The following is a 15,459-nucleotide window of genomic DNA, read 5'->3' as shown; positions in this document are numbered from 1 at the left end:
TTTGGTTTGGTTTGGTTTGGTTTGGTTTGGTTTGGTTTGGTTTGGTTTGGTTTGGTTTGGTTTGGTACGAGATGGGTTATCTAACCTAGGCTACCCTTGAAGACTCGTTACATAGTCAGGCTGGTTTGGTACTTGTGATAATCTTTTGGCGTCCTCTACTTCCAATTCCTAAATGTTGTGAATGAGTGTGCTTCTGTTCTCAGGTTCTAGACTTGCCAGGGCAGGGACTGCATGACTACATTCTGTCTTGGACATTGCTATGTAGACCAGGCTGGACTTGAACTCACAGAAACCCACCTGCCTCTGCCTCTCAAGAGCAGGAACTATGGGTGTACCAGCAACAGCTGGGCAGAAAGTATGTGGTTCTCAAACTTGGGTGGGTGCTCACACAGCCAACATGAAACTTTTTAACTCCACTGGTTTGATATAATCAGGGAAGGTAGTATGTGTGCAGGCAGACATGAACATCTCACACACCCATTGGGATGGACAATAAGGAAGAAATTTTTTGTTTTGTTTTTTTGAGACAGTTTCTCTGTGTAGCCTTGGTTGTCCTGTACTTACTTTGTAAACCAGGCTGGCCTCAAAGAGATCTGCTTCCCCGAGTACTTGGGATCACAGGCTTGTGCCACTGAGCCCGACTCTAAATGGGCCAGTCCCAGACAGTTGAGTAGTGTCCTGGAGAGGCGTATTGCAGCTTTGCTAGGCAAAAGAGGCCAAATGCAAAACCCTCAAGTGTGCTCATACATGGAAGCCTCTCAAATGAGGCCACACATTCCCAGTGTTTGGGTACTGGATGTATCAGGTGGCTGGGGCACCATCAGCTCTCCCTCCAGAATGGTCTGGGAGACAGTAGTGCTTTTACCACCTGAGCAGCTGTCATAACCAACCTAATTAGCTGCATCTGACGTCCATGCTGACATTAGGCAGCATGGACGGCTCTTGAGGGGAGCACAGGTGGGATGGACTCTGGATGCCCCTAATTACCTGCATCGCAGTCATCAAAGCTTGGGTGGCAATGTGCACTGCAGAAGCCAGATCACCCTCTACCATCTCAAGCCTTCAGTTGACTGTCCCATACCAACCAACAGGAGCACTTGAATGATTCCGGCACTACTTGTTACCTGGGGAAGAGTCTCCGACCTTAATGTTGCTCTTCAGCCACACCTGTTGCTGGGTATCTGAACCTAGTCCTTTAAAGTTTCAGACTTGGTGCTCAAGTCTCATGGAAGGCCATGTTTTGGGGATCCTGGTACTATATAGTTCTCACCCCTGATAACTAAGGCTAAAGTCCTAAGGGCACAGATACCTTCCCACTGGTCAGTCAGGGTTGTTGTCAACCCCAGTACCAAGAATGAAATTGCACTACCCTGCCTATGGGGTGCTTTGATTGGGCTTTGGTGGGCTGTGTTTGATTGGGCTTTAGAAGGCTGCTGAAGCCAAGCAAATTTCCCCATCAGTTTAGGCTGGCCTGCAGGAAGCCTTCACGGTTCCCAAGTCCAGACTGCCCTTGCCTGGGACAGCTGCTACAATGTGCAGGGCTTTGAGGACCATCCAGGAGCAGCTGTCATGGCTGTGCATCAAACAAGTTTCAAAGCCCAGATGAGTAGCCAGGCCTGAGCTAAGCTCTCCAGGCATGCAGTGTGGCTGGGGGGTCTCGATGGTGTCGGAGCCCAGCTCCCCCTATTCCGGAGGGAGGAAGCCCTTAGGGACAGGTGGAGTGATAGGGGGAGCTTGCTCAGGAAGCCCAGTTCCCAAGGACACAGTGCTACATGTGGCCATGAGGTGGCAGCACTCTGTCATCTATGTGGCCCCATCTGTTTGGGTAGTAGCAGAAGTGTCCTAAGACCTAATGCACAGGTCTCTTTCTAAGCTAGAACATAGGGAAATAATACTAAACTCAGACCATAAAGTACTTTACTGCCAAGGTTGTAAGTTCCTTATGGGACTTTTCTTCTCTCCTCCAAAAGCTCCACAGCTAAAAAGATGTTGTCAGTAGTGTATAATTCTAGCACTTGGGAGCCAGATACAATAGGATTATTATAAATTCAAGGTCAGCCTGAGCTACGTAGTGAGGCCTTGCCTAAAAAAAGGGAGAGAAGGTGCTGGAGAGGCGACTCAGCAGATAATTCAGAGCAGGCTGTTCTTGTAGAGTACCTACTTGGGCTGTTCACAACCGCCTAGCTCCAGGGGATCTGACCCCTCTGATCTCCATCGACATCTGCACTCACCCACACAGACTCACACACATACATATAATTAAAAATCTTTTTATAAAACTAACCTGGCAAGGTGCCATACACCTTTAATCCCAGCATTTGGGAGGTAGACAGAGGTGGATTTCTTTTAAGCTTCAGGCCAGTCCTATCTATTTTGGCTTTTTGAGACAGGGTTTCTCTGTGTAGCCTTGGCTGTCCTGGACTCACTTTGTAGACCAGGCTAGCCTCAAATTCACAGATATCTGCCAGCCTCTACCTCCTGAATGTTGGGATTAAAGGTGTGTGCCACTCCTGGTTTAAGACTATGCTTTTAAAATTGGAAGGAAAGGGAAGTTCTACAGCTCCTAGCTGTAAGGCTGTGGAGCAAGGACCAGACTGGCCCTGTGTGCTGTAAGTGCCTCAGTCTCCTAGCAATCCTCTCCTACCCAGGTAGATAATTTCTTCGGTCGATAAAATGCATTTCTGCCTCTCATGCACCTTTCATCCATCTACATAATTATTGACTCAATAATCTTGGCATAGTTCACATCAGACCTGAAGCTTATATCTCCACAGTCCATGGGGAGTTGCATATATTCATTCCCAGAGCTCTCTAGTCGAAGCTGGGGATGCCCACAGGCCTTTACCTTTAGTCTTCCAAAACTTGGCAGAAGGGGTAGAGCTGTAAGCATCTGCTGAGGTTAGAACCAGCTCTGTGGGAGAGAGTAGCCACACCTAGACAGAAGACAGTTTCCAGCAGGAAGTACAGGGCCCTCAGAAAATGGAGCCCCCACTCCGGGCTCCATTTTCATCCAGTTTAGAGAGGAAACTGATGCTCAAATTACTGGAGGTTCCTACTGGTGAATGCTGAAGTTGGATTTCAACCTGAGTACCTTGTCAAACCTCAAGATCTGAGGCCATCAATTCAGGTTCAGGGTGAGTGCTATATTTACCTGCTGGTTAGGATAGTGGCAGGCTGGGCTGAAGAACAAGCTGAAAGCTGGAGTCTGCAGGCCCTCTGAGGAGCTGACTGAGAGTGTTCGCAGCCTGTTGGGGCTGTCAGGCTTCAGCACCCATACTCTACAACTCTGGAGTGATCTGGGCCTTCAGATGTACCCCCAATGCCCCAGGGAGAGAAAGAAGAAAGACAAAAGACAAAGAGCAAGACCTAGAGGATTCTGGGAAGAGCCAGAGAGATCTGCAGCTGCTGCAAAGGGGGTGGGAGGCTGAGGGGGCAAGATAAGAAGGGGAGGAGCAGCCAGCCAGAGGGTCTGGGGAGTCTTCCATTCCGCTCTGCCCGGGAGGCTGCTGAGATAAGACAAGTGTGCACTGGGTAAATTTGGCATGCTAATGAGACTCAGAGTTGGGGGAGGGGCAGCTAGGACTCCTACACACTTTTCAGAGGGCAGGAAGCCCCCTGCACCCAGGTGTGTTTCCCACCTCCAGGGTCCCAGGTAAGCATCGGCACCCAGTGTCAAGCTGGACAGAGCTATTTGAGAATGATACATGGGAGCAATTAAGCCTCCTTTCATTGCTTCTTGACTTGATCCCGGAGGCAGACTGGGTGCAGGTGTGGAAGCCACCACAGCCTGCCCTGCAGGTGATGTCCTGTCTACTCAGTCTGGAACATGGCAGAGTTGAGTCCATATCCTGAGAGGCACAACTGAGGCTCCCTTTCCTTCCGTTTCTCCACCCGTTGGCTAGGCTGAGGGGCCATCCTCTGGTGGTGGTATGTGCACAGCCCTAGAGAGCCAACCTAGAAACCTAGGACTACACAAGGGCCACTACATCGGACATCTGCAGCCTTGTGTGTAAAGCGCTGTTAGGATACGCGTACACCTGTACCTTAACCACTGGCACACAGCGCTGGCAGCGTCCTCAGAGCTTACCCCTGAGTGCCAAGTACAGTCTGGAGAGAATCACAATCAGTGCTCGCCCCTGCAGGAGACCTACTGCAAACTAAGAAGGAGCTCCCAGGGCAATACTATGAGACTGCAAACACTGCCCAGTACATGTTCTTGTGCATCTACTCATTCTATACTCAATCTATCCCTCATTTCATGGCTTTCTTGGGTTTTGTTTTTGGGGGGTGGGGGATGGGGGGCTTCTTAAGACAGGGATCTGTGTACTCTTGGCTATCCTGAAACTCACTTTGTAGACCAGGCTGGCCTCAAACTCAGAGACCCACCTGCCTCTGCCTGTCAAGTGCTGGGATTGAGGGTGTGCGCGCCACCACACCCAGCTGATGGCATTTATCTTTAATCTCAGCACTCGGGCAGCAGAGACCGGCAGCCTGGTCTACAGAGTGAGTCCAGGACGGCCAGGGCTACGTAGAGAAACCCTGTCTTGGAAAGAACGGCAACAAAAAGTCATGCGCCACCACGCCCGGCAAGGTTTATTTTTCAGTGTGTAAGGCTGTTTTGCACGCAGATAAAGGTCTGTGCACCACACGCATGCCCAGTGCCATCGGAGGCCAAAAGAGGGCAGCAGATCCCCAGAGTTACAGATGGTTGCTAGCTACCATGTGGGTGCTGGGATTCGAACCTGGGTCCTCTGTAAGAGCAGCAGTGCTCTTAACTGCTGAGCTCTCCCTCCAGCATCCATCCCCCTTTTTCCAGGTAGTGGATCTTAAGACTTTTGTTTTTGTTTTTGTTTTGAGCTCCTGAATGGATCAAAAGGGGCCAGCCACCGGTCAACTTCAGAGCTGAGTCAAAACTGCAAGATCTTGATGGAATGAGCTTAATGTCCTTAGGTCTCAGAATACAACAGCCACCACCCCAGGAAGAGGGAGAGGCAGCAGACCTGTAAAGGGAGGCCAGCTCAGCAGCTCATAGAATGCAGGGCTCTCACCCACACTGGCTCTCCAGAGGCCGGTGTCTGACCTCCATGGTTGAGCTCTGCCATCCCTTTGCACTGAACCTTACAGCCAGGCTTCCCCCAACACACACACACACACACACACACACACACACAGGAAAGGCGCTCCACAGTGAACTGGGCTCTCCCCCCACCCCACCTCCAGGAATCTCTCAGGTTGGGTGTTCTCTGCCTCTCCCCAGCACCTAAGAGCCCCTTCTGAGCCCCTTGATGCTGCCCTCTAGCAGACTCATACAAACTGTGAGCTGTGAGTGGTAACCTCACACCCTTCACGGCACACACCCCACCCCTCCCCACATACGGATTTTTCTGGTTCTTATTAATGTAAATGAAATCTGCTCCGAGCTAGTGTCTTTAATGGAAAGCGTTCCTGGAATTTGTGCACACATGGGGCAGGGGGCGGGCGGGGGTGGGGCTGAGATTAACTCTTGCGCAGCCATACTCCTACTCCATCTAATCAGGTTGCAGGGACCCTGAGAGCAGCCATGGAACGTGGTGAAGACCAGGAAAGTTATTTCCAGAATTGTAGCCTTAATGGCAGGATGGACTTCATTTACAGTCCATCCCTTGTCCTGGGACCAGACTGACAGGTACAGATTTCTTGTCTGAAGAAGGTGCCCTGGACAGAAAAGGGGAGTCCTTCACCAAGGCACAGCCCCGAAACCTGGCTGGGACCTGGAAGAAAGGGTCACTAGCTAACGGTGTCTTGTCCTCACTCAACTATATATTTGGAAGGTAGGACCCCCAGACATCCTTTGAAATTCTCTCCCTCTCTCCTCCATTCCATAGATCTTCCGGTACCCTAAGTGTGACTGGGTCAGGGACAGTGAAGAGAGGGAGCTTGGGACCCCAGATTGGATGCCCATGGCCAGTTGGCATGAGGGGATCCAGGGCAGAAAAGCTTTGGCTTGGAGCCGACAACGTGCCCTGCTTGGCTTCCTTCCCCACATCTGAATGCTTGTTCTGGCACAGCAGCAGCCTGGCCCCAGTGGAGCTGTGTTTTACTGCCTTTCGCGGCCGGGACAGGGCTGTCTGCTTCACTGGCGCGGGGGTAGGGGAAGAGTCTAAGATTTCAATTTCTCCCAGGTGTGGCTCAGTCTGGAGGATGCCTTAGGGAGGCTGGCTGAACCGCCCCACCCCCGCCCCCACACCTACAGGTTAGTGTGTGGAGTACCGGAGAAGCTCCAGAGAGTGGGGGCAGGAAGAGGGGGAGGTGGGAAGGAGCTCAGGAGGACTTCCCTGGGAGGAGGTAGTGGCCCTTTAAAGGACAGCTTCTGAGGGCGAGGGTAGAGGGGCAGGAGGCTTAGAGGGAGTTGGGGGACTGGAGCTAAAAGATGAGGATGGAAAAACGGGGGTCGAGGAGCTAATGAACGGTGGCTGAGAGGTTGGTGAGGAGAGACTAAGGCAGGGGGGTTGCTGAGGGACAGGGGTTCAGAACAGAACCGACTTCCAAGAGGGACAATAGGCTGAGACGCCTCCTCCCCACCCACACCTGTCAGGCAGCTGGGGGAGGAGGCTGACCCACTTAGCGGCCTCTCCCCGTAGGCTGCTACTAATGAGCGCTCTGGGCTTTGGGAGGGAGCTTCCCCCCCAGGCTGTGCCTGAGGCTGTCCCTTCCCCCTAGTCCCCTCATTATCTACTGGGGTGTTCATTGGCTCTGGCTGTCCTCATCTTTAGCCGTGTTTGAGAAGGAAACACTGGGCCCCAAAATATGTCCTCTCTACCCTCAGTCCCCCTCTTCCCTAGGCTGGGGAGCCTTTGTCTCCCCGATCCCGGCAGGGCCGCTCAGCTCTGAGCTGAGAGAGCTTTGATTCCACCTGTAGGTCTCACCAGCATGCCAATGAGGAGAGGCAGCTGCAGGGTGCCGGTGGCTGGCTCGCAGAGAGTGGGCCGAGGATCTGACAAGACCCCTCCCCCAGGTGGCCAGCCTGCTTGGGCTCACCTAGGTTTTCATTGCCTATAGTTAGAGAAAAGAGCTCGTGGTGAGCAAAGTGGGGCCCTGACTCCTGGGGGAACACAGATCTGGCAGATGGAGAAAGGGAGTAGCAGTAGCGAGAGGGGACGTTTTTTTTGGAAAATGGGAGCAGGGTGCTCAAGAAGGAGTTTGAGGAGGAGGATGTAGGGTAGGAGAGATGATGGAAAGAGGGAAGAGGCTTGCTCCAGGCCCAGTTCCCCCCACAGCAAGGCAGTAAGCTCCAGCAGGCAGACACTCGGGTCTAGAAAGCCCTTTGCTCTGGAGGAGCCCTGTGGATGAGAGTGAATGGACCAGAAGTACCTCTGCCAGGACATTTGGGCAGTACTGGTCTGGACTGGGTGGAGAGTGAGGTTACACCGGGAGGGTGATGATGGTAAACGCCAACGGTGTTGAGTTGTGAGAGCACAGCTCTCAAACACTCCTGGTGGGGCGGGCCTCTCCGGAAGACTACAATGTCTCCAGGAGCCTGGCCTCTTTGGCCTCCTCCCCCATTTTCCTGGGTACACTAGATCTGCTTCTGGATTATACCCAAGCTCTCCCTCATTCTGTCCCGCTGTACATCTGTCTTCTCCCTCCAGAGGCTCCCAGGGCAGGCAGCACTCTCCCTTCCCAGCACCCTCATTAGGAATGGGCTTTGAGATCCTCCGACTGCATCTGCCCCCTGCTCCCCACCCTTCTCCTAGCCAGCTGCAGGCTCTAGCCCCTAGAGCCTGATAAATATTTATGCAGAGATAAGCAGAAACTGCCAGGTCCTGGCCCAAACCTTTGTCCTGAAAGCAGGAGCCTCAAAACCGCAACTCTTTAGCTTCTGGGAGTAGCCTGATCTAAGTAGGCTAGGGCTTCTTACTGGACAGGGCTGGGTAAGACTCAGAGAAAGCTTACTGGCCTAGGACAAGGTTCAGGAGCAGAGGGCTATGAAAGAGCCACACTAGCCAGGGCCCACCACCACCCTACCTCTCCCCACCACTGGGCTGAGTCTGCCAAGGAGGAAGACAGCTTTGCTCTTCACCAGGATGCTACCTATCACTCTAGCTTAATGACTTAAGTAAGTAACCTTCTAAACTGGAAAGGATGAGAAGCAACTATAGGGGTAGACCCCCAGCACCATAGCGTAGGTTATGGAACCTCAAAGTTCTGCCCCCAGCCTTGGACATGCTCTTCTGGGGTGGCCTTCTCCTCCTCCACATACGCCTCCCTCTGGAAATGCCAGGACCAGCAGCAGGAAAGGCTAAAAGTTGTTCAAAAGGGAAGGCAAAGCCTGGGCCTGAGACGGTGGTGGTGTACACCTTTAATCCCAGCACTCGGGAAGCAGAGGCAGAGCTCTGTGAGCTTGAGGCCAGCCTGGTCTACATATCTAGTTCCAGGTCAGCCAGGAACTGGATAATAAATAAGCCAACTGCACTCTGCATGCTGAGTCCTGGTGAGCGGTGAGTCCTGACCCTGTGGCATGAGAGCATCTATCTCCTCAGGACACAGCTAAGCTCCATGTTCAGGGAAAGTCATACTCATGCTGCTAGGAAACAAAACAACTGGAGTTTGGGGTAAACAGTGTTCTGAGTTCCTGGGCAAATACCGCATTGGAGACAAGAAGCACGCTTCTCCCAAGCGGGGGTGTATAGGGGGAGGGTTCTTAACATGTGGGTAAATAGTGATTTCCAGATGTAAATATTGTCTTTTGATCGTGGGCGTACATGCGGCACCTTGAACAGAATGCCAATGCTGCATGGAAAGGATGGGAGTAGCTTGTTGGTTATGGTAAGTCGGACCTCATGTCTCAGAGTTAGGGCTGGGGTCAGGGTGGAAAATGTGCTTGAGTTCCTGTGGAGCCAACACAGTGACAGTCCTTAGCTAAAGGCATTCAAAGCGGCCCTGGTAGCTCCTGCCTGTAATCTCAACACCGGGAGGGTAGGCCAGGAGTTTGAGGCTAGCCTGGGCAACATCGCAAGTTAGATCACAGTGTGAGATCTAGACCCAAAAACAAAACAAAACAACAGCAAAAGCGAGGAGGAGGAGGAGGAAGAGAAGAAGAAATTGAATTGAAATTGAATCATTAGTCGTGGAAATGACCTGCAGAAGGCCAGGCATTTCTGAGCCATAGCCTGAGGCCCAGGTGTCCTCATGAGCCCTTCATGGTTTCCCCATGGACGGACACTCCCTCTAAGGCTTTTAGGCCAGGCCTGCCCAAGCTAGATTCATGAATTTGGGGAGGTGAGGGCAGCCCAGGTAAGCCTAGAGTGAACCCTGACACATACTAAAAAGCCTTCTATTCTCTGACCCCAGACTTTCCCACTCATGGGAAGTTTGGGAACTGCCCAGCAGAAGAACCAACCAGGTACATTCCGTGCAGGCTGAAGGCAGAGGTGGACCCAGCCTGGGGAAGGGTCGTCCCTCTTCCAGATGATTATGGTGCTTAATGTCCCAGATAGTCATATCTGCAGGGTACAGACCAGAGCGGAGAAGGCTACTGCTTGCACACTTAAACCACAGTGGCTGAGTCCCTCAGAGCCCAGCCTGACCCAGGTTGAGTGGAGATGAAGACGGATGCAGACTTGTCAGCCAAGGACATTTTGAAAGTGTCTGTCTGGGGAGAGGTCTCAGACATCTTAGGCCACATACATGCATGAAGTCCCTGTGTGGATCTACGTGTGAGAAAGTATGATTTGGGTTCCCTCATACCCAGTCTTATCAGAGGTCAAGATCAGTGACTCCTCCCTGCCAGCCCCAGTGGTTTCTTTCGAAGAGTCATGGATGAGGAAGGCCCCAGCTCACGTTTATTGGTCTTTTTCTCCTCGGGGCTGGTGAAGACAGGACACAGAGTCCCGCAGGGTGGTCTCTGTGCTTCAGAGAACTCCTGGGGCCAGAGCAGGGAAGGAGCTTGCTGCCAAGCTCCATGATAAGTTCAGTCTCTGAGACCCACATGATAGGGGAGAACCAGCTCCTGCCAGCTGACCGCAAATGTACGCACACACAAGTATACGAACAGATATACAAATACATATCAGCAAATATAATAGAAATGTTAAAAAAAAAAAAAAACGAAAACAGGACCATTGTCGCCGCAGTTGGTCAGCGCCTCCAGAGTGGCTAGTCTAGGGTGTCCTGAACTGGACTGGGTAGCACCCTGACGGAGTACCCCTGAGCCACCACCTCTAGTCTCAGTCCCCTACCAGTGACAAAGGCACTGGGCGAGGTGGTGAAAGGTTTGGGGATGGAAAGGTTTCCTTTCTCTCCCCCTCACCTAGGAATGACCAGCTTCCTGAAGAAGCAGGCCACTCCACACTCCTGGAGGACAACAGGCAGCGTTAGCTGGCAGGGCCTGATGCCTCTCTCTCAGCCCTGCCAGCGCTGCCCTTCCAAACCTCCACCACAACCTGCTTCTCTCACTGCGCAGCCTTCCCAGGCAGCCCTGGCTCAGCAGGTACTGACACAGGTATTCCTGTGTCTCAGACTCCTGGTGAGGAGGCAAAGCCCTCAATTCAAGGAAACTCTGGGCACAAACCCAGGAATCTAGACTGAACAAGCCCGCTTAAAGCTGGCCTGGTGAGCAGTCTGGGAAGGTCAGTACCTCAGATCCCAACCCCCTTTGCTGACTTGTTCATGAGACTCTCCCTCTCCCCACCCCCAGGGCCAGGTCTCCAAGGCCACAGGCAGCCTATATCGTCTCTGAAGCTCTGCTTCACTAATGCATTAATGGAAAAGCCGGAGCCACAACGTTCCCAGGTGTGTCTAACAAGCATCTTACAGTGTCGTTGGGTAACCCAAGAGACTCACTCCTGAGCAGACTGTCAGACCATAGGCCATGGGACCAGCTGGCCTGAAAGTCTACTCCCTAGCACAGGGGCTACGTGTGTGGAAGGTCACAGATGCGGTGATGGCCGCACTGTCAGGGCTGAGCCAGCACCAGGACCTCCTCGGTTCACCAGGTAGCTCTAGCTACGAGGAGGAGGCTTGTCCTGAAATCTCCAAGAGTGTCCTCAAGGATAACAAGAGGACCCGTTCTGCCTCTCTCTGGACGATCACACCAATTACAGGCGGGCGACTCCGAAGATCAAGTTTGTAGATAAGACGCCTGCTTCCTGTGGAGTCATCCTCGGGACGTGTGGCAGCATTGTCCAGGTGTGTGCATCAACTCTTCAGGTGTGTGTCACGTCTTCAGCACACGGTAGCACTGTCCTCTAGGCATCATGGGTCCGTCCCTGCCGTGTACTACTTTCTCAGGACCTGAGGGATGATGACCCCAGATTGTACCTTTCTGAAGTCCAGAGCCAAACAAGATGAGATAGTTTCTAAGCTCTGAGTTCCGCCTAGCTGGGAACCCAACATCCCACTTCAGTTTCCCAGGCTGGAGATGATATGAGGTGAGGGTGGGTGGGAGCCAGGGGATTACTCCTCAAAATTCTTTCTCTTGTGACCCCGCTGCCAGGAAGAAAAGCTTCAGCCTAGCCTTCTGGTCCCCTGAAAACATGGGGGGTGAATAATTCTAGACCCTCTAGTCCCCCACCCCCAACTGCTCTAGCCCAAGCCCTCCTCCTCTGCCCACCCCCTCCGGCCATATCCCAAATCCCCAATCCCAGCAGCAGACCTCGGTGTTTGCCTGTTGCCATGGTGATGGGATGCACCTTTCTGTTACTATGGCAACCAGCCAGGGGTTTTTAAAATTCAGTTGAGGTAATTTCCACCCCTCAATCCTCATCCTTAGACACCTTGTTTCTTCTCTTTTTTTTTTTTCTGACTGTTAGAGTGTTGGGGGGTGGGTGCCTAGAGCCACTCGCTAGAGGTGGAGGGTTAAAGGGCTGGCAGCAAGACTGGTGCCTCCAGTGCCTGGAGAAAAGGCTGTCTCTCTCCCCACTCCTCCCCAGGCCCGGGTCAGAATGAGAGGACTGTCATATAGCTTGGCAGGCAGAGGCCAGCATACCTGGGGCCTGGGTGAGCACGCAGCCCACGTGGATATGTGGCTATAGAGGGGCACAGGAGCATGGGAAGTCCACAGGGACCCTTGTCAGGCCCCCCACCACGTCCCCAGGGCTTATCCTAGGATCTCAAGATTCCAGGGCTCAGACCCTAGGCCAAGGGACAGATGTTGTTTGTGCTGTGACCTAGTGCTAAGGAGCTTAGCAGAGCAGAACCCCAGGCTGACCGGATTTGGGCAAAGGGCATCTTAGGAGGGAGGGCTGGAGGAAGGGGGCTGACAATATTGTCCAGCAACTTCCTGTCCCCCTTCCATCCCTAGACACACGATTCTTTAAGTGTACTTATTGCAGATTCTTGAGGATCAACATCACCTTCCTCATTCTCGGCTGAAGAAGACACAGATAGCATAGGACAGACAGATGACTGTCCTCAACTCCAGCCAAGCAGAGTTGTCTAGGTCTGGGAGACAACAGTCACGGGCAGCAAGCAGACAGTAGCTGAGACTCCTCATCTGCATGTCATTCTTTCACACCTTGGCCTGGCTCTGGAGCAGGCAGACAGAAGAGGTTTTTGTTTGTTTGTTTGTTTTTGTTTTGTTTTTTCAAGACAGGAATTCTCTGTGTGTAATTCTGGCTGTCCTAAACTTGCTTTGTAGACCAGGCTGGCCTCAAACACCCAGGGATCTGCCTGCCTCTGCCTTTTGAGTGCTGAGATTAAAAGGCTTTAAGAAGGGGGAAGTTTAAAATTATTAAAAATATATATATATATATATATATATATATATATATATATATATATATATATATATGAAAGGGGAAGTTCCTAATAGTCTTGCAAGCAGATATGTGTGGTCCCTCCACCCAGCTCTGCTCTGTGCCTGTTCTCCCATCCCTTCTATCACTTGGGCTGGGGGTGGGGAGCGCCTTTCTCCTCAGATTGCCTGTAGATTATCAGTGTAACTCCAGTCCCAGGCCTCCTTTCCCAAAGTCAGGGACTGATGGGTGTCAGAGACAAAGGAAAGCCACTCCCAGCTTTCTTGTCCCTTGGGCATAGCCTTCCTTCTGAGGGTCCAGACAGCTGAGCCAACTTTGGAATGCTACCAGCAAATTGAAGGCCCTACCTGAGGCCCTGTTCATCATGCTTCTCCTTTCACAAGCATGGAAGCCCTAGAGATCAGAATGTTTAGGGGTAAACATTGCCCTCCCTGGCCCCAGTCCCAGCTTCTATTCCACCTGCAATAGAGAGGGATAGGATAAAATTGAGATGGTACCCTCTACTGTAAGAGGTTTATTGGGGGAAAAGGAGAGTGAAAGGCTGTTTCAGATTAGCACCATGAGAGAGAGAGAGATGGAGGCACACAGTCAGACAGATAGACACAGACAGGGAGACAGAAGGAATGGTAGACAGAGAAAGACATGAGAGAGACACACCACAGAGGGCAGAGAGAGAGCTCTGAGGTGGCTGGGAGAAGTTTATGTGCAGAAGCGGCAGGTGATGATGTAAGCAGCTGCTAGGTCCCTGGGAGCTGGCTACTAGGATTGCCTGGTTCGAGCAGGGACTCCTTACTGTCCTCTCCACCCAGCCCCACAAGGCCCTGATAGGGTCTGCAAGAGCCTGAACACCTGGGTCTGTTGTCTTCCACATGCAGGATAATAAAGTCTGTGTTTGACACCCCTTGTGAGTTATTATCCCCACCAGCCTTGTAGGCCCCACTGGCCCAGACAAAGCCACACAGTTTTCAATGGCAGGCATCATTAATTCTTCTGTCCTCCTGCCAGCTGGTGTGATGGGTAGAGGAGGAGGGGTTAACCAGGACCTCCAGACAAAGAGATGGAGGGGCAGAGGGGGTACATTCTTGGGTGAAGGAGAGCTACCTGCTAGACTCCTAGACTAGAAAAGCCCCAGGCTAGGCTGGGGAGGAGGAGCACAGGTAAGGAGGATGTCCCAGACAAGGAAACTCTGGTCTCTAAGCTTGATACCCACTCAGCTGGCAGACTCCTGGGGGTTTCCAGAAGCTCATGTCCCAGGCGCTTACCTTTTTCCCGAGTTGTGCAAGGCAGGACCCCAACAACTCATGATTCCCAGATTCACCAAAGAGCTCCACCCGCTGCCTGCCCAGTCTGCTGAAGCCTCCATACCTGAGACCCCCTGGCTAATGTCCTGGGGATACAACTGCAGAGGTTTGACAGTGTGACTTGCTCAAGCTTGTCATCAGAGGTCCAAAAAGACCCCTGCCCTTGGAAAACTTAGGCAGCACCCATCCAGAGCCAAATGAGGGCCTCCGGAGGCTGACCTGAGGTCCTCTGTTGGGGCAGGACAAGGCTCAGCTAGATGGGTACTGCCTAGACTTCTGACACATTCTCTCTAATGTCAGAGCCAGCACCTTGCCCCTCCCCCACGTTTGCATATGCAGTGAGCTGGAGGTTTCCCTAGAACAGCCTGATTCTGAAAGTCAAAGTCAAGAAGCTGATTGCTCTGCCTTGGAGGAGAAAGGTCCCTAGGGCTCTAGGATCAGGTATCAGGGCCCCCAAAGCTGCCTCGTTCCCTGTGGGGGAGGGGGCCATTTAAGAGAAGAGCTGAGACTATGCCAACAAGTAGCTACGGTCTAAGGGATGCACCAGCTCAAACACAGAACCTGTGTCTGTGCTCTCTGGGCAGCTACTTTGGGTGTCCACCTCTCCTCCGGGAGATCACCAAGATGCAGAGTGACAGGTGAGTGGCAGCTTAGCTCAGCCCACAGCACCATGTACCACCGGCCTCGACACCCACCTCTCCTGATGGTCTGCCTGGCCCACCTCGCACCACTCTCCCTGGCCTTCTCTGGTGCAGCCTGCCTTTCTTATATTCCAGTTCTGTCTTCCCTGAAGAGTCTGAGCTCCCTAAAGGCAAAACCCACATCCAGCTGATGTCTGCCACGCTCCCTAGCTCCCTACTTCTTATCCACTACCTACACCATCCTACCAGAGGTCACAGGGAGGGACAGAGGACAGAGGAAGCCATTTGCCCTGGGATAAGGACCACAGGAGATGTGTGCTACTGAGGAAGATGAATGAGGGAAACTCCCTTGAGGAGGACCCCTTGACATAACTAGCCATGCCCAGGGGTCTCTAACATCTAACCTCCCTCATGACTGCAGGGCAATGGCAAAGAAGGTCTGAGGAGAGGTGCTTTGTTCATAATTGATAGCCTGGGGATGTTATGCCACCACAAGGCAGAGCAGAGCTTGGGTCAGTTCCCATCCATGACTTGAAGGACAAGCTGGCTCAGATCTTTCTGCCGCTGTTCCACTGATCCACCTGGAGATTAAAACCAACCAGGAAGTCATTAGGAAACATCCAGGGCAGCAACATTCTGAGATCAGCATGTGGGGGTCCCTTCTAACCCGCCTTATCCAGACCCAGCTGTGTCCTTTCCCAGGGTCTGCCCGGTAAACCCAGACGCATGGGGCAGGTGCTTGCCTGCCTTGCAGCCTATCTGCCCCTCCCAGGAAGTAAGGGT

This window comes from Psammomys obesus, unplaced genomic scaffold, assembly GCF_907164565.1.
Source record: "Psammomys obesus unplaced genomic scaffold, mPsaObe1.curated_primary_1811, whole genome shotgun sequence".
NCBI classification, from domain to species: Eukaryota; Metazoa; Chordata; class Mammalia; order Rodentia; family Muridae; genus Psammomys; species Psammomys obesus.
The sequence above is the reverse complement of the archived record's forward strand: the minus strand, read 5'-3'. Positions refer to the sequence as shown.